The following is a 23,050-nucleotide window of genomic DNA, read 5'->3' on the forward strand; positions in this document are numbered from 1 at the left end:
TTATATCTAACTAATGATTGTTTTTGTAAAAGTGTAACGTCGAGCCTCAGCAGCTTTCTCACTCCTTATGTGCTACTGTATAAAACCTGGTTTTGCGCCTGCACTAATTGCTTACGGCCATTCCACCCTGAATACGCCCGATCTCGTCTGATCTCGGAAGCTAAGCAGGGTCGGGCCTGGTTAGTACTTGGATGGGAGACCGCCTGGGAATACCAGGTGCTGTAAGCTTTTTCTTTTTCAACTCGAGCTCATTGACTCCGTGGCCTACCGTGGCGTACCGTGACCTGATGTTTACTGCCAACCGCTTTGGAGGATTTAAGCAACATACAAAAACTGACAACGTCTCTCAAAACTATTTTTGTGAAACATGAGGACAGTATAGTGATACTGCCAGCAGGGAGCACCAGAGAGCTGAACCGACAGTTGTACATTTCTTAAACTTTCACCAACACAAACACGCACGCTCACTTCAGATCATGGGAGGACATCAAAAAATCACCACCCATTCTCTGACACTTTAACCGTTAACCTTGGTTCAAACATTTAACATCACACGCACACGCAGTGTATTTCAGATAATTAATGAATTCAGATGTCACAATGATCGTTTACATGGATAAGGAGTCCTACTGAATCAATTACTGCCGTTTATATCTAACTAATGATTGTTTTTGTAAAAGTGTAACGTCAAGCCTCAGCAGCTTTCTCACTCCTTATGTGCTACTGTATAAAACCTGGTTTTGCGCCTGCACTAATTGCTTACGGCCATACCACCCTGAACACGCCCGATCTCGTCTGATCTCGGAAGCTAAGCAGGGTCGGGCCTGGTTAGTACCTGGATGGGAGACCGCCTGGGAATACCAGGTGCTGTAAGCTATTTTTTTTTCAACTCGAGCTCATTGACTCCGTGGCGTACCGTGACCTGATGTTTACTGCCAACCGCTTTGGAGGATTTAAGCAACATACAAAAACTGACAACGTCTCTCAAAACTATTTTTGTGAAACATGAGGACAGTATAGTGATACTGCCAGCAGGGAGCACCAGAGAGCTGAACCGACAGTTGTACATTTCTTAAACTTTCACCAACACAAACACGCACGCTCACTTCAGATCATGGGAGGACGTCAAAAAATCACCACCCATTCTCTGACACTTTAACCGTTAACCTTGGTTCAAACATTTAACATCACACGCACACGCAGTGTTTTTCAGATAATTAATGAATTCAGATGTCACAATGATGGTTTACATGGATAAGGAGTCCTACTGAATCAATTACTGCCGTTTATATCTAACTAATGATTGTTTTTGTAAGAGTGTAACGTCGGGCCTCAGCAGCTTTCTCACTCCTTATGTGCTACTGTATGAAACCTGGTTTTGCGCCTGCACTAATTGCTTACGGCCATACCACCCTGAACACGCCCGATCTCGTCTGATCTCGGAAGCTAAGCAGGGTCGGGCCTGCTTAGTACTTGGATGGGAGTCCGCCTGGGAATACCAGGTGCTGTAAGCTTTTTCTTTTTCAACTCGAGCTCATTGACTCCGTGGCGTACCGTGACCTGATGTTTACTGCCAACCGCTTTGGAGGATTTAAGCAACATACAAAAACTGACAACGTCTCTCAAAACTATTTTTGTGAAACATGAGGACAGTATAGTGATACTGCCAGCAGGGAGCACCAGAGAGCTGAACCGACAGTTGTACATTTCTTAAACTTTCACCAACACAAACACGCACGCTCACTTCAGATCATGGGAGGACGTCAAAAAATCACCACCCATTCTCTGACACTTTAACCGTTAACCTTGGTTCAAACATTTAACATCACACGCACACGCAGTGTTTTTCAGATAATTAATGAATTCAGATGTCACAATGATGGTTTACATGGATAAGGAGTCCTACTGAATCAATTACTGCCGTTTATATCTAACTAATGATTGTTTTTGTAAGAGTGTAACGTCGAGCCTCAGCAGCTTTCTCACTCCTTATGTGCTACTGTATAAAACCTGGTTTTGCGCCTGCACTAATTGCTTACGGCCATACCACCCTGAACACGCCCGATCTCGTCTGATCTCGGAAGCTAAGCAGGGTCGGGGCTGGTTAGTACTTGGATGGGAGACCGCCTGGGAATACTAGGTGCTGTAAGCTTTTTCTTTTTCAACTCGAGCTCATTGCCTCCGTGGCCTACCGTGGCGTACCGTGACCTGATGTTTACTGCCAACCGCTTTGGAGGATTTAAGCAACATACTAAAACTGACAACGTCTCTCAAAACTGTTTTTGTGAAACATGAGGACAGTATAGTGATACTGCCAGCAGGGAGCACCAGAGAGCTGAACCGACAGTTGTACATTTCTTAAACTTTCACCAACACAAACACGCACGCTCACTTCAGATCATGGGAGGACGTCAAAAAATCACCACCCATTCTCTGACACTTTAACCGTTAACCTTGGTTCAAACATTTAACATCACACGCACACGCAGTGTGTTTCAGATAATTAATGAATTCAGATGTCACAATGATCGTTTACATGGATAAGGAGTCCTACTGAATCAATTACTGCCGTTTATATCTAACTAATGATTGTTTTTGTAAAAGTGTAACGTCAAGCCTCAGCAGCTTTCTCACTCCTTATGTGCTACTGTATAAAACCTGGTTTTGCGCCTCTACTAATTGCTTACGGCCAAACCACCCTGAACACGCCCGATCTCGTCTGGGCCCCGTTTCCCGATAACGATGGATCTTCGCTCGTACGATCATTCTCACGATGGATCTTGCGATCCATCGTCTATTTCTTTGGAGCGTTTCCCGAAACTCCTCTTAACGTGAACGCGCATTCGCTGCACTCACGACGTCGTAGGATTGTAACTGTCTACTGACACGGTGCTGAAATGGGCTCCGTAGGAGGGGGAGACGCAGGAATGTCGCAGGAAAATTGTGTTAAAAAGGGTTAAAATATATCCCCATCAAGGACAACAGCAGAGAAGCCTACGAAAAAAATAGACTGCAATTATATGAATGCTAAAGACATTAAAACACAATTGATTAGGCTTAAACCGACATATATCAGTCCTAATCTTGAATGCACTGTGCGTTTCACGGCATTTTCCCCCCTTAAATAATTCCTCTTCACACCTGTGAATAACCCGGGAGACGTCCATGATGAGGAATGCAACGAAGCCCACCGTCTGGCCCGGTGCATCGTTGAGCGCACGATCGGGATCGCTTTAGATGCAAGTCAGTCACAAGTCAGGCGGAGGGCTCCAGTTTTCTCCGGCCAAGTCATGCGCCGTGATATGTGTGACGGCTATGTTGCACAACATTGCAGCTAAGGCTGGGGTGGCATTGCTTGAACCGGAGGACGTTGAGGACGATGACGATGAGGAAGATCGGTGTGAGGACGGCCTCCCTCATAACTACGCGGCTGGTTTTCATGCGCGTCGGATAGTGATTGAGACTTTTTTTTAACCCCCTCCACCCTCCCTCATGTCACTAAACATTCCTGTCAACGTGACCAATCCCCACCATATCCCAGCCTTTTGCCTGCTCCGTTGCTTGTTTTCTTATAAAAAAATGTATTTCTTTATTTTCTTATTTTTTTTAATTTCTTTAATTTCGTTATTTTTTATTTTTTTTAATTTGTTTAATTTTAATTTATTTGTTACATTATTTTATGCTACGTTTTATGAGTAGCCTATGTCAGTCTGCACAAATCCCCCCACTTTCTCTCACACATTTTGAGTGCCCTGCCTGCGCAAACATTTTCTGGACTGTCCCGTTTTATTTTGGCCATTTGAACATCTTTATTAATAAATTAATTAATAATCTTTATTAATTACCAAACTAAGAACATAAAGGCGCAATGCGTTTTAATAAAACGCATCCAATAGACGGAATGTCCGATGGTGTCGCCACTGAGGCTATAGCTGACGATGCTCTTAGCGTCCTACGAGTACCTACGAGCACCCCTGGAGTACTCGTTAGCTACGAGCGTTTTCAAGACGTTCGTTCCCCACGATGCTTTCGGGAAACGCGGTGAAAACTCTACGATGCCCTTTCGACGCACCTCACGATCCACTTAGGCTAACGGCGCTTTCGGGAAACGGGGCCCTGATCTTGGAAGCTAAGCAGGGTCGGGCCTGGTTAGTACTTGGATGGGAGACCGCCTGGGAATAGCAGGTGCTGTAAGCTTATTCTTTTTCAACTCGAGCTCATTGCCTCCGTGGCCTACCGTGGCGTACCGTGACCTGATGTTTACTGCCAACCGCTTTGGAGGATTTAAGCAACATACAAAAACTGACAACGTCTCTCAAAACTATTTTTGTGAAACATGAGGACAGTATAGTGATACTGCCAGCAGGGAGCACCAGAGAGCTGAACCGACAGTTGTACATTTCTTAAACTTTCACCAACACAAACACGCACGCTCACTTCAGATCATGGGAGGACGTCAAAAAATCACCACCCTTTCTCTGACACTTTAACCGTTAACCTTGGTTCAAACATTTAACATCACACGCACACGCAGTGTATTTCAGATAATTAATGAATTCAGATGTCACAATGATCGTTTACATGGATAAGGAGTCCTACTGAATCAATTACTGCCGTTTATATCTAACTAATGATTGTTTTTGTAAAAGTGTAACGTCGAGCCTCAGCAGCTTTCACACTCCTTATGTGCTACTGTATAAAACCTGGTTTTGCGCCTGCACTAATCGCTTACGGCCATACCACCCTGAACACGCCCGATCTCGTCTGATCTCGGAAGCTAAGCAGGGTCGGGCCTGGTTAGTACTTGGATGGGAGACCGCCTGGGAATACCAGGTGCTGTAAGCTTTTTCTTTTTCAACTCGAGCTCATTGACTTCGTGGCCTACCGTGGCGTACCGTGACCTGATGTTTACTGCCAACCGCTTTGGAGGATTTAAGCAACATACAAAAACTGACAACGTCTCTCAAAACTATTTTTGTGAAACATGAGGACAGTATAGTGATACTGCCAGCAGGGAGCACCAGAGCGCTGAACCGACAGTTGTACATTTCTTAAACTTTCACCAACACAAACACGCACGCTCACTTCAGATCATGGGAGGACGTCAAAAAATCACCACCCATTCTCTGACACTTTAACCGTTAACCTTGGTTCAAACATTTAACATCACACGCACACGCAGTGTATTTCAGATAATTAATGAATTCAGATGTCACAATGATCGTTTACATGGATAAGGAGTCCTACTGAATCAATTACTGCCGTTTATATCTAACTAATGATTGTTTTTGTAAGAGTGTAACGTCGAGCCTCAGCAGCTTTCTCACTCCTTATGTGCTACTGTATAAAACCTGGTTTTGCGCCTGCACTAATTGCTTACGGCCATACCACCCTGAACACGCCCGATCTCGTCTGATCTCGGAAGCTAAGCAGGGTCGGGCCTGGTTAGTACTTGGATGGGAGACCGCCTGGGAATAGCAGGTGCTGTAAGCTTATTCTTTTTCAACTCGAGCTCATTGCCTCCGTGGCCTACCGTGGCGTACCGTGACCTGATGTTTACTGCCAACCGCTTTGGAGGATTTAAGCAACATACAAAAACTGACAACGTCTCTCAAAACTATTTTTGTGAAACATGAGGACAGTATAGTGATACTGCCAGCAGGGAGCACCAGAGAGCTGAACCGACAGTTGTACATTTCTTAAACTTTCACCAACACAAACACGCACGCTCACTTCAGATCATGGGAGGACGTCAAAAAATCACCACCCATTCTCTTACACTTTAACTGTTAACCTTGGTTCAAACATTTAACATCACACGCACACGCAGTGTATTTCAGATAATTAATGAATTCAGATGTCACAATGATCGTTTACATGGATAAGGAGTCCTACTGAATCAATTACTGCCGTTTATATCTAACTAATGATTGTTTTTGTAAAAGTGTAACGTCGAGCCTCAGCAGCTTTCTCACTCCTTATGTGCTACTGTATAAAACCTGGTTTTGCGCCTGCACTAAATGCTTACGGCCATACCACCCTGAACACGCCCATTGAGGAAGTGATACGCCCATTGAGGAAGTGTTTGGTGTGCTTGAGTGGTGAGAGGAGGACGGTGTTGGAGCGAGGATTCTTTTGGTGGTAAATCAAGTATTTATAGATATTTTTTTGGTTAGTTTTGCGTCTAGTCGTTTATTCCCCCGACAGCTTGCTGTTTGGGGGAGTATTAGTATACTTTAGTTCGGTTTTTTTTCGATGTCTCACGCGGTTTCGAAAACTCGAATGGAAGACGGCATGGAACGGAACACGGCTCCTGCTGCGGTGACGGATGGTGGTTGTGTGGCGAAGAGGACATCGGAGGACGTACTAGGCGGGAGACCGGTGACTGCGGAGAGAGCAACAAGAGAGAAGGAGGACAAGGTTGCGGATGGTGGCCCGAGCTACTGCAGGGAGTTGTCTGTGGCTGTGGAGCTTGTGGGAGAGGAGAAAATCCCGATGATGGAGATGCTAAGGGCGATGCAGAGTGTATGTGGATTGGTCTTGGGATGTCGCTACCTCTCATTGAACCAATATGAAGTAACGATGAATCACCCCAACGGGAAGAGGCGATTGTTGGATGGTTTTAGGATAAGGGGGACCAGCGTCGTCGCAAAAGACTTGACTGCAGATGAGATGGTGGTGTCCTTTATGAGTCTACCAGTGTACATTACGGATGAGGAGATTCTGAAGAAGCTTGCGGACTGGGGTGTGGAGGCAGTTTCGCCGATTGCAAGGAGGAAGTGGCCTGGGATGACCATATGTGAGGGTACACGGTTTGTTAAGGTGAAGTTTAACAAGGAAGTACGGTCCTTGCCTTGGTCCACACGTTTTGACACTGAAAAGGGTGCTGAATATTTCCGAGTCATCCATGACAGACAATTAAAGGTGTGTAGATTGTGCATCCAGCCTGGAAATATAGTGAGGGACTGTCCTGACTTCCTCTGTCGGAAGTGCGGGAAGCAGGGACACTATGCAAGGGAGTGTGTGGCTGTGATTAAATGCAGAGAGTGTGGTAATAGAAAGGGAAATTGTGTGTGTAAGGAGGAGCAGGTGGGAGGGGGTGCCCTCTCAGTTGACCCAGACTCAAGGGCTGTATCGTTGGAGAGTGAGGAAAGTGGAGGGGAAGAGAGTGCGGAAGAGGAGATGGAGCACGGGGAGCTGTCTGACGGGGAGACAGTCTTGGACAGTCAGCTACAGGTTGTGCTGAAGGACCCGGGTGTGGGGGGCATGGGGTTGCCCGGGGGGCAAAGCTCTCAAGGAGAGCTTTCCTCTCTACCGGCATCTGGGCACCCTACACCAGCGGAGGGCGTAGCCAAGGTGCCGCGGGGGTCTGGACAGTTGGGGAACGAGGCGGGACATGGCACGGGGGCTAGCCTAGAAGTGGATTTGGTTGTGTCAATGGCCCCGGCATCAGGGGGAGATGGGGGCACAGGGTTGGGGGGGGGGCAGGAGCTCTCAAGCGGGGCTCCTCTCTTTACAGGCGCCCGGGTGGCCTACAGTAGAGGAAGATGCAGCCTGGGGGTCTTGTGCTGTGACTATTGAGGCTACAGCCGACGCGTCTCATTGGCGTGGTATGGCGCCTATAATTTCCCCCCCCACACTGGCTGATGGAAGGGAGAGGGAGAATAAGTCTGGGAATGAGGCGTTGGGTGTTTGTAGGGAGAGGGCGCCCAGGGTCAGACGCAGGAGAGGGGTTGATTCCGATGAGGAACAGAGGAACTTGAAAAAGAAAGGGGTACGTAAAAAAAAAAAATGATTTTAACAGTAATACCCACTCTGTGTCTTTTGATTTCAATGGTCACACTCACATCAATTAATATCAACGGTCTTAACAATATGGCGAAGTTTGATGAGGTGTTAATCAATTTTAAATCCGATATTTTAGTGCTGCAGGAAACAAACTGGACACAGGCTAAAATGCCAGAAATCAAGGAGAAATGGAGGGGACTGTTATTCGTCAATTGTGGGACGGCAAGATCGTGTGGTGTGGCAATACTTGTAAAGGAGGATGTGGTTGGGAATGTGAAGGAGGTTCTGAATGATGGGAAGGGGAGGATTTTCACAAGTATTTTGTTAGGAACAGCACTTTAGTCATGGTAACGGAATCAGGGACGTTAGGATTTAGTGTGTAGTGTGGGCATTGTTTTTCCTGCTTGTTAAGACCTGGCAGACCACTCCGACGCAAATGTTTGTTGTGTATGATTAGGGTTAACCTCTCTATATGATTGTTGCGTACATTTGTGATTATCAACTGTCTGTATGTCTTCTGTGTGTCATACTGTGTTTGGTTATGACCGTAAAAGATTGTAAATTACTGTAAATACGGAATTTAAAAAAAAAAAAAAAAAAAAAAAAAAAAAAAAAAAACACGCCCGATCTCGTCAGATCTCGGAAGCTAAGCAGGGTCGGGCCTGGTTAGTACTTGGATGGGAGACCGCCTGGGAATACCAGGTGCTGTAAGCTTTTTCTTTTTCAACTCGAGCTCATTGACTCCGTGGCCTACCGTGGCGTACCGTGACCTGATGTTTACTGCCAACCGCTTTGGAGGATTTAAGCAACAATCAAAAACTGACAACGTCTCTCAAAACTATTTTTGTGAAACATGAGGACAGTATAGTGATACTGCCAGCAGGGAGCACCAGAGAGCTGAACCGACAGTTGTACATTTCTTAAACTTTCACCAACGCAAACACGCACGCTCACTTCAGATCATGGGAGGACATCAAAAAATCACCACCCATTCTCTGACACTTTAACCGTTAACCTTGGTTCAAACATTTAACATCACACGCACACGCAGTGTATTTCAGATAATTAATGAATTCAGATGTCACAATGATCGTTTACATGGATAAGGAGTCCTACTGAATCAATTACTGCCGTTTATATCTAACTAATGATTGTTTTTGTAAAAGTGTAACGTCAAGCCTCAGCAGCTTTCTCACTCCTTATGTGCTACTGTATAAAATCTGGTTTTGCGCCTGCACTAATTGCTTGCGGCCATACCAACCTGAACACGCCTGATCTCGTCTGATCTCGGAAGCTAAGCAGGGTCGGGCCTGGTTAGTACTTGGATGGGAGACCGCCTGGGAATACCAGGTGCTGTAAGCTTTTTCTTTTTCAACTCGAGCTCATTGCCTCCGTGGCCTACCGTGGCGTACCGTGACCTGATGTTTACTGCCAACCGCTTTGGAGGATTTAAGCAATATACAAAAACTGACAGCGTCTCTCAAAACTATTTTTGTGAAACATGAGGACAGTATAGTGATACTGCCAGCAGGGAGCACCAGAGAGCTGAACCGACAGTTGTACATTTCTTAAACTTTCACCAACACAAACACGCACGCTCACTTCAGATCATGGGAGGACGTCAAAAAATCACCACCCATTCTCTGACACTTTAACCGTTAACCTTGGTTCAAACATTTAACATCACACGCACACGCAGTGTATTTCAGATAATTAATGAATTCAGATGTCACAATGATCGTTTACATGGATAAGGAGTCCTACTGAATCAATTACTGCCGTTTATATCTAACTAATGATTGTTTTTGTAAAAGTGTAATGTCGAGCCTCAGCAGCTTTCTCACTCCTTATGTGCTACTGTATAAAACCTGGTTTTGCGCCTGCACTAATTCCTTACGGCCATACCACCCTGAACACGCCCGATCTCGGAAGCTAAGCAGGGTCGGGCCTGGTTAGTACTTGGATGGGAGACCGCCTGGGAATACCAGGTGCTGTAAGCTTTTTCTTTTTCAACTCGAGCTCAATGCCTCCGTGGCCTACCGTGGCGTACCGTGACCTGATGTTTACTGCCAACCGCTTTGGAGGATTTAAGCAACATACAAAAACTGACAACGTCTCTCAAAACTATTTTTGTGAAACATGAGGACAGTATAGTGATACTGCCAGCAGGGAGCACCAGAGAGCTGAAACGACAGTTGTACATTTCTTAAACTTTCACCAACACAAACACGCACGCTCACTTCAGATCATGGGAGGACGTCAAAAAATCACCACCCATTCTCTGACACTTTAACCGTTAACCTTGGTTCAAACATTTAACATCACACGCACACGCAGTGTATTTCAGATAATTAATGAATTCAGATGCCACAATGATCGTTTACATGGATAAGGAGTCCTACTGAATCAATTACTGCCGTTTATATCTAACTAATGATTGTTTTTGTAAGAGTGTAACGTCGAGCCTCAGCAGCTTTCTCACTCCTTATGTGCTACTGTATAAAACCTGGTTTTGCGCCTGCACTAATTGCTTACGGCCATACGACCCTGAACACGCCCGATCTCGTCTGATCTTGGAAGCCAAGCAGGGTCGGGCCTGGTTAGTACTTGGATGGGAGACTGCCTGGGAATTCCAGGTGCTGTAAGCTTTTTCTTTTTCAACTCGAGCTCATTGCCTCCGTGGCCTACCGTGGCATACCGTGACCTGATGTTTACTGCCAACCGCTTTGGAGGATTTAAGCAACATACAAAAACTGACAACGTCTCTCAAAACTATTTTTGTGAAACATGAGGACCGTATAGTGATACTGCCAGCAGGGAGCACCAGAGAGCTGAACCGACAGTTGTACATTTCTTAAACTTTCACCAACACAAACACGCACGCTCACTTCAGATCATGGGAGGACGTCAAAAAATCACCACCCATTCTCTGACACTTTAACCGTTAACCTTGGTTCAAACATTTAACATCACACGCACACGCAGTGTATTTCAGATAATTAATGAATTCAGATGTCACAATGATCGTTTACATGGATAAGGAGTCCTACTGAATCAATTACTGCCGTTTATATCTAACTAATGATTGTTTTTGTAAAAGTGTAACGTCGAGCCTCAGCAGCTTTCTCACTCCTTATGTGCTACTGTATAAAACCTGGTTTTGCGCATGCACTAATTCCTTACGGCCATACCACCCTTAACACGCCCGATCTCGTCAGATCTCGGAAGCTAAGCAGGGTCGGGCCTGGTTAGTACTTGGATGGGAGACCTCCTCAGAAGCCCAGGTTGCTGTAGGTAGTGACGGGTGTCACCAAAAGAAAAAAAAAAAAACACGCCCGATCTCGGAAGCTAAGCAGGGTCGGGCCTGGTTAGTACTTGGATGGGAGACCGCCTGGGAATACCAGGTGCTGTAAGCTTTTTCTTTTTCAACTCGAGCTCATTGCCTCCGTGGCCTACCGTGGCGTACCGTGACCTGATGTTTACTGCCTACCGCTTTGGAGGATTTAAGCAACATACAAAAACTGACAACGTCTCTCAAAACTATTTTTGTGAAACATGAGGACAGTATAGTGATACTGCCAGCAGGGAGCACCAGAGAGCTGAAACGACAGTTGTACATTTCTTAAACTTTCACCAACACAAACACGCACGCTCACTTCAGATCATGGGAGGACGTCAAAAAATCACCACCCATTCTCTGACACTTTAACCGTTAACCTTGGTTCAAACATTTAACATCACACGCACACGCAGTGTATTTCAGATAATTAATGAATTCAGATGTCACAATGATCGTTTACATGGATAAGGAGTCCTACTGAATCAATTACTGCCGTTTATATCTAACTAATGATTGTTTTTGTAAGAGTGTAACGTCGAGCCTCAGCAGCTTTCTCACTCCTTATGTGCTACTGTATAAAACCTGGTTTTGCGCCTGCACTAATTGCTTACGGCCATACCACCCTGAACACGCCCGATCTCGTCTGATCTCGGAAGCTAAGCAGGGTCGGGCCTGGTTAGTACTTGGATGGGAGACCTGCCTGGGAATTCCAGGTGCTGTAAGCTTTTTCTTTTTCAACTCGAGCTCATTGCCTCCGTGGCCTACCGTGGCATACCGTGACCTGATGTTTACTGCCAACCGCTTTGGAGGATTTAAGCAACATACAAAAACTGACAACGTCTCTCAAAACTATTTTTGTGAAACATGAGGACAGTATAGTGATACTGCCAGCAGGGAGCACCAGAGAGCTGAACCGACAGTTGTACATTTCTTAAACTTTCACCAACACAAACACGCACGCTCACTTCAGATCATGGGAGGACGTCAAAAAATCACCACCCATTCTCTGACACTTTAACCGTTAACCTTGGTTCAAACATTTAACATCACACGCACACGCAGTGTATTTCAGATAATTAATGAATTCAGATGTCACAATGATCGTTTACATGGATAAGGAGTCCTACTGAATCAATTACTGCCGTTTATATCTAACTAATGATTGTTTTTGTAAAAGTGTAACGTCAAGCCTCAGCAGCTTTCTCACTCCTTATGTGCTACTGTATAAAACCTGGTTTTGCGCCTGCCCTAATTGCTTACGGCCATACCACCCTGAACATGCCCGATCTCGTCTGATCTCGGAAGCTAAGCAGGGTCGGGCCTGGTTAGTACTTGGATGGGAGACCGCCTGGGAATACCAGGTGCTGTAAGCTTTTTCTTTTTCAACTCGAGCTCATTGCCTCCGTGGCCTACCGTGGCGTACCGTGACCTGATGTTTACTGCCAACCGCTTTGGAGGATTTAAGCAACATACAAAAACTGACAACGTCTCTCAAAACTATTTTTGTGAAACATGAGGACAGTATAGTGATACTGCCAGCAGGGAGCACCAGAGAGCTGAAACGACAGTTGTATATTTCTTAAACTTTCACCAACACAAACACGCACGCTCACTTCAGATCATGGGAGGACGTCAAAAAATCACCACCCATTCTCTGACACTTTAACCGTTAACCTTGGTTCAAACATTTAACATCACACGCTCACGCAGTGTATTTCAGATAATTAATGAATTCAGATGTCACAATGATCGTTTACATGGATAAGGAGTCCTACTGAATCAATTACTGCCGTTTATATCTAACTAATGATTGTTTTTGTAAAAGTGTAACGTCGAGCCTCAGCAGCTTTCTCACTCCTTATGTGCTACTGTATAAAACCTGGTTTTGCGCATGCACTAATTCCTTACGGCCATACCACCCTTAACACGCCCGATCTCGTCAGATCTCGGAAGCTAAGCAGGGTCGGGCCTGGTTAGTACTTGGATGGGAGACCTCCTCAGAAGCCCAGGTTGCTGTAGGTAGTGACGGGTGTCACCAAAAGAAAAAAAAAAAAAACACGCCCGATCTCGGAAGCTAAGCAGGGTCGGGCCTGGTTAGTACTTGGATGGGAGACCGCCTGGGAATACCAGGTGCTGTAAGCTTTTTCTTTTTCAACTCGAGCTCATTGCCTCCGTGGCCTACCGTGGCGTACCGTGACCTGATGTTTACTGCCAACCGCTTTGGAGGATTTAAGCAACATACAAAAACTGACAACGTCTCTCAAAACTATTTTTGTGAAACATGAGGACAGTATAGTGATACTGCCAGCAGGGAGCACCAGAGAGCTGAAACGACAGTTGTACATTTCTTAAACTTTCACCAACACAAACACGCACGCTCACTTCAGATCATGGGAGGACGTCAAAAAATCACCACCCATTCTCTGACACTTTAACCGTTAACCTTGGTTCAAACATTTAACATCACACGCACACGCAGTGTATTTCAGATAATTAATGAATTCAGATGCCACAATGATCGTTTACATGGATAAGGAGTCCTACTGAATCAATTACTGCCGTTTATATCTAACTAATGATTGTTTTTGTAAGAGTGTAACGTCGAGCCTCAGCAGCTTTCTCACTCCTTATGTGCTACTGTATAAAACCTGGTTTTGCGCCTGCACTAATTGCTTACGGCCATACGACCCAGAACACACCCGATCTCGTCTGATCTTGGAAGCCAAGCAGGGTCGGGCCTGGTTAGTACTTGGATGGGAGACTGCCTGGGAATTCCAGGTGCTGTAAGCTTTTTCTTTTTCAACTCGAGCTCATTGCCTCCGTGGCCTACCGTGGCATACCGTGACCTGATGTTTACTGCCAACCGCTTTGGAGGATTTAAGCAACATACAAAAACTGACAACGTCTCTCAAAACTATTTTTGTGAAACATGAGGACAGTATAGTGATACTGCCAGCAGGGAGCACCAGAGAGCTGAACCGACAGTTGTACATTTCTTAAACTTTCACCAACACAAACACGCACGCTCACTTCAGATCATGGGAGGACGTCAAAAAATCACCACCCATTCTCTGACACTTTAACCGTTAACCTTGGTTCAAACATTTAACATCACACGCACACGCAGTGTATTTCAGATAATTAATGAATTCAGATGTCACAATGATCGTTTACATGGATAAGGAGTCCTACTGAATCAATTACTGCCGTTTATATCTAACTAATGATTGTTTTTGTAAAGTGTAATGTCGAGCCTCAGCAGCTTTCTCACTCCTTATGTGCTACTGTATAAAACCTGGTTTTGCGCATGCACTAATTCCTTACGGCCATACCACCCTTAACACGCCCGATCTCGTCAGATCTCGGAAGCTAAGCAGGGTCGGGCCTGGTTAGTACTTGGATGGGAGACCTCCTCAGAAGCCCAGGTTGCTGTAGGTAGTGACGGGTGTCACCAAAAGAAAAAAAAAAAAACACGCCCGATCTCGGAAGCTAAGCAGGGTCGGGCCTGGTTAGTACTTGGATGGGAGACCGCCTGGGAATACCAGGTGCTGTAAGCTTTTTCTTTTTCAACTCGAGCTCATTGCCTCCGTGGCCTACCGTGGCGTACCGTGACCTGATGTTTACTGCCAACCGCTTTGGAGGATTTAAGCAACATACAAAAACTGACAACGTCTCTCAAAACTATTTTTGTGAAACATGAGGACAGTATAGTGATACTGCCAGCAGGGAGCACCAGAGAGCTGAAACGACAGTTGTACATTTCTTAAACTTTCACCAACACAAACACGCACGCTCACTTCAGATCATGGGAGGACGTCAAAAAATCACCACCCATTCTCTGACACTTTAACCGTTAACCTTGGTTCAAACATTTAACATCACACGCACACGCAGTGTATTTCAGATAATTAATGAATTCAGATGTCCACAATGATCGTTTACATGGATAAGGAGTCCTACTGAATCAATTACTGCCGTTTATATCTAACTAATGATTGTTTTTGTAAGAGTGTAACGTCGAGCCTCAGCAGCTTTCTCACTCCTTATGTGCTACTGTATAAAACCTGGTTTTGCGCCTGCACTAATTGCTTACGGCCATACGACCCTGAACACGCCCGATCTCGTCTGATCTTGGAAGCCAAGCAGGGTCGGGCCTGGTTAGTACTTGGATGGGAGACTGCCTGGGAATTCCAGGTGCTGTAAGCTTTTTCTTTTTCAACTCGAGCTCATTGCCTCCGTGGCCTACCGTGGCATACCGTGACCTGATGTTTACTGCCAACCGCTTTGGAGGATTTAAGCAACATACAAAAACTGACAACGTCTCTCAAAACTATTTTTGTGAAACATGAGGACAGTATAGTGATACTGCCAGCAGGGAGCACCAGAGAGCTGAACCGACAGTTGTACATTTCTTAAACTTTCACCAACACAAACACGCACGCTCACTTCAGATCATGGGAGGACGTCAAAAAATCACCACCCATTCTCTGACACTTTAACCGTTAACCTTGGTTCAAACATTTAACATCACACGCACACGCAGTGTATTTCAGATAATTAATGAATTCAGATGTCACAATGATCGTTTACATGGATAAGGAGTCCTACTGAATCAATTACTGCCGTTTATATCTAACTAATGATTGTTTTTGTAAAAGTGTAACGTCAAGCCTCAGCAGCTTTCTCACTCCTTATGTGCTACTGTATAAAACCTGGTTTTGCGCCTGCCCTAATTGCTTACGGCCATACCACCCTGAACATGCCCGATCTCGTCTGATCTCGGAAGCTAAGCAGGGTCGGGCCTGGTTAGTACTTGGATGGGAGACCGCCTGGGAATACCAGGTGCTGTAAGCTTTTTCTTTTTCAACTCGAGCTCATTGCCTCCGTGGCCTACCGTGGCGTACCGTGACCTGATGTTTACTGCCAACCGCTTTGGAGGATTTAAGCAACATACAAAAACTGACAACGTCTCTCAAAACTATTTTTGTGAAACATGAGGACAGTATAGTGATACTGCCAGCAGGGAGCACCAGAGAGCTGAAACGACAGTTGTACATTTCTTAAACTTTCACCAACACAAACACGCACGCTCACTTCAGATCATGGGAGGACGTCAAAAAATCACCACCCATTCTCTGACACTTTAACCGTTAACCTTGGTTCAAACATTTAACATCACACGCACACGCAGTGTATTTCAGATAATTAATGAATTCAGATGCCACAATGATCGTTTACATGGATAAGGAGTCCTACTGAATCAATTACTGCCGTTTATATCTAACTAATGATTGTTTTTGTAAGAGTGTAACGTCGAGCCTCAGCAGCTTTCTCACTCCTTATGTGCTACTGTATAAAACCTGGTTTTGCGCCTGCACTAATTGCTTACGGCCATACGACCCTGAACACGCCCGATCTCGTCTGATCTTGGAAGCCTAGCAGGGTCAGGCCTGCTTAGTACTTGGATGGGAGACTGCCTGGGAATTACCAGGTGCTGTAAGCTTTTTCTTTTTCAACTCGAGCTCATTGCCTCCGTGGCCTACCGTGGCATACCGTGACCTGATGTTTACTGCCAACCGCTTTGGAGGATTTAAGCAACATACAAAAACTGACAACGTCTCTCAAAACTATTTTTGTGAAACATGAGGACAGTATAGTGATACTGCCAGCAGGGAGCACCAGAGAGCTGAACCGACAGTTGTACATTTCTTAAACTTTCACCAACACAAACACGCACGCTCACTTCAGATCATGGGAGGACGTCAAAAAATCACCACCCATTCTCTGACACTTTAACCGTTAACCTTGGTTCAAACATTTAACATCACACGCACACGCAGTGTATTTCAGATAATTAATGAATTCAGATGTCACAATGATCGTTTACATGGATAAGGAGTCCTACTGAATCAATTACTGCCGTTTATATCTAACTAATGATTGTTTTTGTAAAAGTGTAACGTCAAGCCTCAGCAGCTTTCTCACTCCTTATGTGCTACTGTATAAAACCTGGTTTTGCGCCTGCCCTAATTGCTTACGGCCATACCACCCTGAACATGCCCGATCTCGTCTGATCTCGGAAGCTAAGCAGGGTCGGGCCTGGTTAGTACTTGGATGGGAGACCGCCTGGGAATACCAGGTGCTGTAAGCTTTTTCTTTTTCAACTCGAGCTCATTGACTCCGTGGCCTACCGTGGCGTACCGTGACCTGATGTTTACTGCCAACCGCTTTGGAGGATTTAAGCAACATACAAAAACTGACAACGTCTCTCAAAACTATTTTTGTGAAACATGAGGACAGTATAGTGATACTGCCAGCAGGGAGCACCAGAGAGCTGAACCGACAGTTGTACATTTCTTAAACTTTCACCAACACAAACACGCACGCTCACTTCAGATCATGGGAGGACGTCAAAAAATCACCACCCATTCTCTGACACTTTAACCGTTAACCTTGGTTCAAACATTTAACATCACACGCACATGCAGTGTATTTCAGATAATTAATGAATTCAGATGTCACAATGATCGTTTACATGGATAAGGAGTCCTACTGAATCAATTACTGCCGTTTATATCTAACTAATGATTGTTTTTGTAAAAGTGTAATGTCGAGCCTCAGCAGCTTTCTCACTCCTTATGTGCTACTGTATAAAACCTGGTTTTGCGCCTGCCCTAATTGCTTACGGCCATACCACCCTGAACATGCCCGATCTCGTCTGATCTCGGAAGCTAAGCAGGGTCGGGCCTGGTTAGTACTTGGATGGGAGACCGCCTGGGAATACCAGGTGCTGTAAGCTTTTTCTTTTTCAACTCGAGCTCATTGCCTCCGTGGCCTACCGTGGCGTACCGTGACCTGATGTTTACTGCCAACCGCTTTGGAGGATTTAAGCAATAAACAAAAACTGACAACGTCTCTCAAAACTATTTTTGTGAAACATGAGGACAGTATAGTGATACTGCCAGCAGGGAGCACCAGAGAGCTGAACCGACAGTTGTACATTTCTTAAACTTTCACCAACACAAACACGCACGCTCACTTCAGATCATGGGAGGACGTCAAAAAATCACCACCCATTCTCTGACACTTTAACCGTTAACCTTGGTTCAAACATTTAACATCACACGCACACGCAGTGTATTTCAGATAATTAATGAATTCAGATGTCACAATGATCGTTTACATGGATAAGGAGTCCTACTGAATCAATTACTGCCGTTTATATCTAACTAATGATTGTTTTTGTAAAAGTGTAATGTCGAGCCTCAGCAGCTTTCTCACTCCTTATGTGCTACTGTATAAAACCTGGTTTTGCGCATGCACTAATTCCTTACGGCCATACCACCCTTAACACGCCCGATCTCGTCAGATCTCGGAAGCTAAGCAGGGTCGGGCCTGGTTAGTACTTGGATGGGAGACCTCCTCAGAAGCCCAGGTTGCTGTAGGTAGTGACGGGTGTCACCAAAAGAAAAAAAAAAAAACACGCCCGATCTCGGAAGCTAAGCAGGGTCGGGCCTGGTTAGTACTTGGATGGGAGACCGCCTGGGAATACCAGGTGCTGTAAGCTTTTTCTTTTTCAACTCGAGCTCATTGCCTCCGTGGCCTACCGTGGCGTACCGTGACCTGATGTTTACTGCCAACCGCTTTGGAGGATTTAAGCAACATACAAAAACTGACAACGTCTCTCAAAACTATTTTTGTGAAACATGAGGACAGTATAGTGATACTGCCAGCAGGGAGCACCAGAGAGCTGAAACGACAGTTGTACATTTCTTAAACTTTCACCAACACAAACACGCACGCTCACTTCAGATCATGGGAGGACGTCAAAAAATCACCACCCATTCTCTGACACTTTAACCGTTAACCTTGGTTCAAACATTTAACATCACACGCACACGCAGTGTATTTCAGATAATTAATGAATTCAGATGCCACAATGATCGTTTACATGGATAAGGAGTCCTACTGAATCAATTACTGCCGTTTATATCTAACTAATGATTGTTTTTGTAAGAGTGTAACGTCGAGCCTCAGCAGCTTTCTCACTCCTTATGTGCTACTGTATAAAACCTGGTTTTGCGCCTGCACTAATTGCTTACGGCCATACGACCCTGAACACGCCCGATCTCGTCTGATCTTGGAAGCCAAGCAGGGTCGGGCCTGGTTAGTACTTGGATGGGAGACTGCCTGGGAATTCCAGGTGCTGTAAGCTTTTTCTTTTTCAACTCGAGCTCATTGCCTCCGTGGCCTACCGTGGCATACCGTGACCTGATGTTTACTGCCAACCGCTTTGGAGGATTTAAGCAACATACAAAAACTGACAACGTCTCTCAAAACTGTTTTTGTGAAACATGAGGACAGTATAGTGATACTGCCAGCAGGGAGCACCAGAGAGCTGAACCGACAGCTGTACATTTCTTAAACTTTCACCAACACAAACACGCACGCTCACTTCAGATCATGGGAGGACGTCAAAAAATCACCACCCATTCTCTGACACTTTAACCGTTAACCTTGGTTCAAACATTTAACATCACACGCACACGCAGTGTATTTCAGATAATTAATGAATTCAGATGTCACAATAATCGTTTACATGGATAAGGAGTCCTACTGAATCAATTACTGCCGTTTATATCTAACTAATGATTGTTTTTGTAAATGTGTAACGTCGAGCCTCAGCAGCTTTCTCACTCCTTATGTGCTACTGTATAAAACCTGGTTTTGCGCCTGCAATAATTGCTTGCGGCCATACCACCCTGAACACGCCCGATCTCGTCTGATCTCGGAAGCTAAGCAGGGTCGGGGCTGGTTAGTACTTGGATGGGAGACCGCCTGGGAATACCAGGTGCTGTAAGCTTTTTCTTTTTCAACTCGAGCTCATTGCCTCCGTGGCCTACCGTGGCGTACCGTGACCTGATGTTTACTGCCAACCGCTTTGGAGGATTTAAGCAACATACAAAAACTGACAACGTCTCTCAAAACTATTTTTGTGAAACATGAGGACAGTATAGTGATACTGCCAGCAGGGAGCACCAGAGAGCTGAAACGACAGTTGTATATTTCTTAAACTTTCACCAACACAAACACGCACGCTCACTTCAGATCATGGGAGGACGTCAAAAAATCACCACCCATTCTCTGACACTTTAACCGTTAACCTTGGTTCAAACATTTAACATCACACGCTCACGCAGTGTATTTCAGATAATTAATGAATTCAGATGTCACAATGATCGTTTACATGGATAAGGAGTCCTACTGAATCAATTACTGCCGTTTATATCTAACTAATGATTGTTTTTGTAAAAGTGTAACGTCGAGCCTCAGCAGCTTTCTCACTCCTTATGTGCTACTGTATAAAACCTGGTTTTGCGCATGCACTAATTCCTTACGGCCATACCACCCTTAACACGCCCGATCTCGTCAGATCTCGGAAGCTAAGCAGGGTCGGGCCTGGTTAGTACTTGGATGGGAGACCTCCTCAGAAGCCCAGGTTGCTGTAGGTAGTGACGGGTGTCACCAAAAGAAAAAAAAAAAACACGCCCGATCTCGGAAGCTAAGCAGGGTCGGGCCTGGTTAGTACTTGGATGGGAGACCGCCTGGGAATACCAGGTGCTGTAAGCTTTTTCTTTTTCAACTCGAGCTCATTGCCTCCGTGGCCTACCGTGGCGTACCGTGACCTGATGTTTACTGCCAACCGCTTTGGAGGATTTAAGCAACATACAAAAACTGACAACGTCTCTCAAAACTATTTTTGTGAAACATGAGGACAGTATAGTGATACTGCCAGCAGGGAGCACCAGAGAGCTGAAACGACAGTTGTACATTTCTTAAACTTTCACCAACACAAACACGCACGCTCACTTCAGATCATGGGAGGACGTCAAAAAATCACCACCCATTCTCTGACACTTTAACCGTTAACCTTGGTTCAAACATTTAACATCACACGCACATGCAGTGTATTTCAGATAATTAATGAATTCAGATGTCACAATGATCGTTTACATGGATAAGGAGTCCTACTGAATCAATTACTGCCGTTTATATCTAACTAATGATTGTTTTTGTAAAAGTGTAACGTCGAGCCTCAGCAGCTTTCTCACTCCTTATGTGCTACTGTATAAAACCTGGTTTTGCGCATGCACTAATTCCTTACGGCCATACCACCCTTAACACGCCTGATCTCGTCAGATCTCGGAAGCTAAGCAGGGTCGGGCCTGGTTAGTACTTGGATGGGAGACCTCCTCAGAAGCCCAGGTTGCTGTAGGTAGTGACGGGTGTCACCAAAAGAAAAAAAAAAAACACGCCCGATCTCGGAAGCTAAGCAGGGTCGGGCCTGGTTAGTACTTGGATGGGAGACCGCCTGGGAATACCAGGTGCTGTAAGCTTTTTCTTTTTCAACTCGAGCTCATTGCCTCCGTGGCCTACCGTGGCGTACCGTGACCTGATGTTTACTGCCAACCGCTTTGGAGGATTTAAGCAACATACAAAAACTGACAACGTCTCTCAAAACTATTTTTGTGAAACATGAGGACAGTATAGTGATACTGCCAGCAGGGAGCACCAGAGAGCTGAAACGACAGTTGTACATTTCTTAAACTTTCACCAACACAAACACGCACGCTCACTTCAGATCATGGGAGGACGTCAAAAAATCACCACCCATTCTCTGACACTTTAACCGTTAACCTTGGTTCAAACATTTAACATCACACGCACACGCAGTGTATTTCAGATAATTAATGAATTCAGATGCCACAATGATCGTTTACATGGATAAGGAGTCCTACTGAATCAATTACTGCCGTTTATATCTAACTAATGATTGTTTTTGTAAGAGTGTAACGTCGAGCCTCAGCAGCTTTCTCACTCCTTATGTGCTACTGTATAAAACCTGGTTTTGCGCCTGCACTAATTGCTTACGGCCATACGACCCTGAACACGCCCGATCTCGTCTGATCTTGGAAGCCAAGCAGGGTTGGGCCTGGTTAGTACTTGGATGGGAGACTGCCTGGGAATTCCAGGTGCTGTAAGCTTTTTCTTTTTCAACTCGAGCTCATTGCCTCCGTGGCCTACCGTGGCATACCGTGACCTGATGTTTACTGCCAACCGCTTTGGAGGATTTAAGCAACATACAAAAACTGACAACGTCTCTCAAAACTATTTTTGTGAAACATGAGGACAGTATAGTGATACTGCCAGCAGGGAGCACCAGAGAGCTGAACCGACAGTTGTACATTTCTTAAACTTTCACCAACACAAACACGCACGCTCACTTCAGATCATGGGAGGACGTCAAAAATCACCACCCATTCTCTGACACTTTAACCGTTAACCTTGGTTCAAACATTTAACATCACACGCACACGCAGTGTATTTCAGATAATTAATGAATTCAGATGTCACAATGATCGTTTACATGGATAAGGAGTCCTACTGAATCAATTACTGCCGTTTATATCTAACTAATGATTGTTTTTGTAAAAGTGTAACGTCAAGCCTCAGCAGCTTTCTCACTCCTTATGTGCTACTGTATAAAACCTGGTTTTGCGCCTGCCCTAATTGCTTACGGCCATACCACCCTGAACATGCCCGATCTCGTCTGATCTCGGAAGCTAAGCAGGGTCGGGCCTGGTTAGTACTTGGATGGGAGACCGCCTGGGAATACCAGGTGCTGTAAGCTTTTTCTTTTTCAACTCGAGCTCATTGACTCCGTGGCCTACCGTGGCGTACCGTGACCTGATGTTTACTGCCAACCGCTTTGGAGGATTTAAGCAACATACAAAAACTGACAACGTCTCTCAAAACTGTTTTTGTGAAACATGAGGACAGTATAGTGATACTGCCAGCAGGGAGCACCAGAGAGCTGAAACGACAGTTGTATATTTCTTAAACTTTCACCAACACAAACAC

General features: G+C 45.1%; 25 non-coding genes and 2 pseudogenes across 25 annotated transcripts; all 27 read left to right on the forward strand.

The window, feature by feature from the left end:
• Positions 1 to 109: 109 nt before the first annotated feature.
• LOC130399903 (5S ribosomal RNA) lies at positions 110 to 228 on the forward strand. Its single transcript, XR_008902396.1, has one exon. It is a non-coding gene; the product is annotated as a 5S ribosomal RNA (ribosomal RNA).
• Positions 229 to 757: 529 nt separating this feature from the next.
• Positions 758 to 876, forward strand: LOC130399528 (5S ribosomal RNA). Its single transcript, XR_008902034.1, has one exon. It is a non-coding gene; the product is annotated as a 5S ribosomal RNA (ribosomal RNA).
• Positions 877 to 1,395: 519 nt separating this feature from the next.
• Positions 1,396 to 1,514, forward strand: LOC130401030 (5S ribosomal RNA). Its single transcript, XR_008903492.1, has one exon. It is a non-coding gene; the product is annotated as a 5S ribosomal RNA (ribosomal RNA).
• A 519-nt stretch (positions 1,515 to 2,033) lies between these two features.
• LOC130394706 (5S ribosomal RNA) lies at positions 2,034 to 2,152 on the forward strand. The gene has a single exon (XR_008897838.1). It is a non-coding gene; the product is annotated as a 5S ribosomal RNA (ribosomal RNA).
• A 2,574-nt stretch (positions 2,153 to 4,726) lies between these two features.
• LOC130397742 (5S ribosomal RNA) lies at positions 4,727 to 4,845 on the forward strand. Its single transcript, XR_008900326.1, has one exon. It is a non-coding gene; the product is annotated as a 5S ribosomal RNA (ribosomal RNA).
• Positions 4,846 to 5,374: 529 nt separating this feature from the next.
• LOC130400242 (5S ribosomal RNA) lies at positions 5,375 to 5,493 on the forward strand. The gene has a single exon (XR_008902718.1). It is a non-coding gene; the product is annotated as a 5S ribosomal RNA (ribosomal RNA).
• A 3,538-nt stretch (positions 5,494 to 9,031) lies between these two features.
• LOC130394416 (5S ribosomal RNA) lies at positions 9,032 to 9,150 on the forward strand. The gene has a single exon (XR_008897577.1). It is a non-coding gene; the product is annotated as a 5S ribosomal RNA (ribosomal RNA).
• Positions 9,151 to 9,679: 529 nt separating this feature from the next.
• On the forward strand, positions 9,680 to 9,788 carry LOC130395947 (5S ribosomal RNA; annotated as a pseudogene).
• A 529-nt stretch (positions 9,789 to 10,317) lies between these two features.
• Positions 10,318 to 10,436, forward strand: LOC130395483 (5S ribosomal RNA). The gene has a single exon (XR_008898535.1). It is a non-coding gene; the product is annotated as a 5S ribosomal RNA (ribosomal RNA).
• Positions 10,437 to 10,965: 529 nt separating this feature from the next.
• LOC130395316 (5S ribosomal RNA) lies at positions 10,966 to 11,085 on the forward strand. Its single transcript, XR_008898387.1, has one exon. It is a non-coding gene; the product is annotated as a 5S ribosomal RNA (ribosomal RNA).
• Positions 11,086 to 11,733: 648 nt separating this feature from the next.
• Positions 11,734 to 11,853, forward strand: LOC130401026 (5S ribosomal RNA). The gene has a single exon (XR_008903489.1). It is a non-coding gene; the product is annotated as a 5S ribosomal RNA (ribosomal RNA).
• A 529-nt stretch (positions 11,854 to 12,382) lies between these two features.
• Positions 12,383 to 12,501, forward strand: LOC130399867 (5S ribosomal RNA). Its single transcript, XR_008902362.1, has one exon. It is a non-coding gene; the product is annotated as a 5S ribosomal RNA (ribosomal RNA).
• Positions 12,502 to 13,030: 529 nt separating this feature from the next.
• On the forward strand, positions 13,031 to 13,150 carry LOC130395317 (5S ribosomal RNA). The gene has a single exon (XR_008898388.1). It is a non-coding gene; the product is annotated as a 5S ribosomal RNA (ribosomal RNA).
• A 649-nt stretch (positions 13,151 to 13,799) lies between these two features.
• LOC130395698 (5S ribosomal RNA) lies at positions 13,800 to 13,918 on the forward strand. The gene has a single exon (XR_008898723.1). It is a non-coding gene; the product is annotated as a 5S ribosomal RNA (ribosomal RNA).
• A 528-nt stretch (positions 13,919 to 14,446) lies between these two features.
• LOC130395318 (5S ribosomal RNA) lies at positions 14,447 to 14,566 on the forward strand. Its single transcript, XR_008898389.1, has one exon. It is a non-coding gene; the product is annotated as a 5S ribosomal RNA (ribosomal RNA).
• Positions 14,567 to 15,215: 649 nt separating this feature from the next.
• LOC130395484 (5S ribosomal RNA) lies at positions 15,216 to 15,334 on the forward strand. The gene has a single exon (XR_008898536.1). It is a non-coding gene; the product is annotated as a 5S ribosomal RNA (ribosomal RNA).
• A 529-nt stretch (positions 15,335 to 15,863) lies between these two features.
• LOC130399868 (5S ribosomal RNA) lies at positions 15,864 to 15,982 on the forward strand. The gene has a single exon (XR_008902363.1). It is a non-coding gene; the product is annotated as a 5S ribosomal RNA (ribosomal RNA).
• A 529-nt stretch (positions 15,983 to 16,511) lies between these two features.
• LOC130396169 (5S ribosomal RNA) lies at positions 16,512 to 16,631 on the forward strand (annotated as a pseudogene).
• Positions 16,632 to 17,160: 529 nt separating this feature from the next.
• Positions 17,161 to 17,279, forward strand: LOC130399870 (5S ribosomal RNA). The gene has a single exon (XR_008902365.1). It is a non-coding gene; the product is annotated as a 5S ribosomal RNA (ribosomal RNA).
• A 529-nt stretch (positions 17,280 to 17,808) lies between these two features.
• Positions 17,809 to 17,927, forward strand: LOC130399871 (5S ribosomal RNA). The gene has a single exon (XR_008902366.1). It is a non-coding gene; the product is annotated as a 5S ribosomal RNA (ribosomal RNA).
• Positions 17,928 to 18,456: 529 nt separating this feature from the next.
• Positions 18,457 to 18,576, forward strand: LOC130395319 (5S ribosomal RNA). Its single transcript, XR_008898390.1, has one exon. It is a non-coding gene; the product is annotated as a 5S ribosomal RNA (ribosomal RNA).
• Positions 18,577 to 19,224: 648 nt separating this feature from the next.
• LOC130395485 (5S ribosomal RNA) lies at positions 19,225 to 19,343 on the forward strand. The gene has a single exon (XR_008898537.1). It is a non-coding gene; the product is annotated as a 5S ribosomal RNA (ribosomal RNA).
• A 529-nt stretch (positions 19,344 to 19,872) lies between these two features.
• Positions 19,873 to 19,991, forward strand: LOC130394396 (5S ribosomal RNA). Its single transcript, XR_008897559.1, has one exon. It is a non-coding gene; the product is annotated as a 5S ribosomal RNA (ribosomal RNA).
• A 529-nt stretch (positions 19,992 to 20,520) lies between these two features.
• LOC130395320 (5S ribosomal RNA) lies at positions 20,521 to 20,640 on the forward strand. The gene has a single exon (XR_008898391.1). It is a non-coding gene; the product is annotated as a 5S ribosomal RNA (ribosomal RNA).
• Positions 20,641 to 21,287: 647 nt separating this feature from the next.
• LOC130395610 (5S ribosomal RNA) lies at positions 21,288 to 21,407 on the forward strand. The gene has a single exon (XR_008898649.1). It is a non-coding gene; the product is annotated as a 5S ribosomal RNA (ribosomal RNA).
• A 647-nt stretch (positions 21,408 to 22,054) lies between these two features.
• LOC130395375 (5S ribosomal RNA) lies at positions 22,055 to 22,173 on the forward strand. The gene has a single exon (XR_008898438.1). It is a non-coding gene; the product is annotated as a 5S ribosomal RNA (ribosomal RNA).
• Positions 22,174 to 22,701: 528 nt separating this feature from the next.
• LOC130399872 (5S ribosomal RNA) lies at positions 22,702 to 22,820 on the forward strand. The gene has a single exon (XR_008902367.1). It is a non-coding gene; the product is annotated as a 5S ribosomal RNA (ribosomal RNA).
• Positions 22,821 to 23,050: the final 230 nt, after the last annotated feature.

This window comes from Gadus chalcogrammus, chromosome 12, assembly GCF_026213295.1.
Source record: "Gadus chalcogrammus isolate NIFS_2021 chromosome 12, NIFS_Gcha_1.0, whole genome shotgun sequence".
Taxonomy (NCBI): domain Eukaryota; kingdom Metazoa; phylum Chordata; class Actinopteri; order Gadiformes; family Gadidae; genus Gadus; species Gadus chalcogrammus.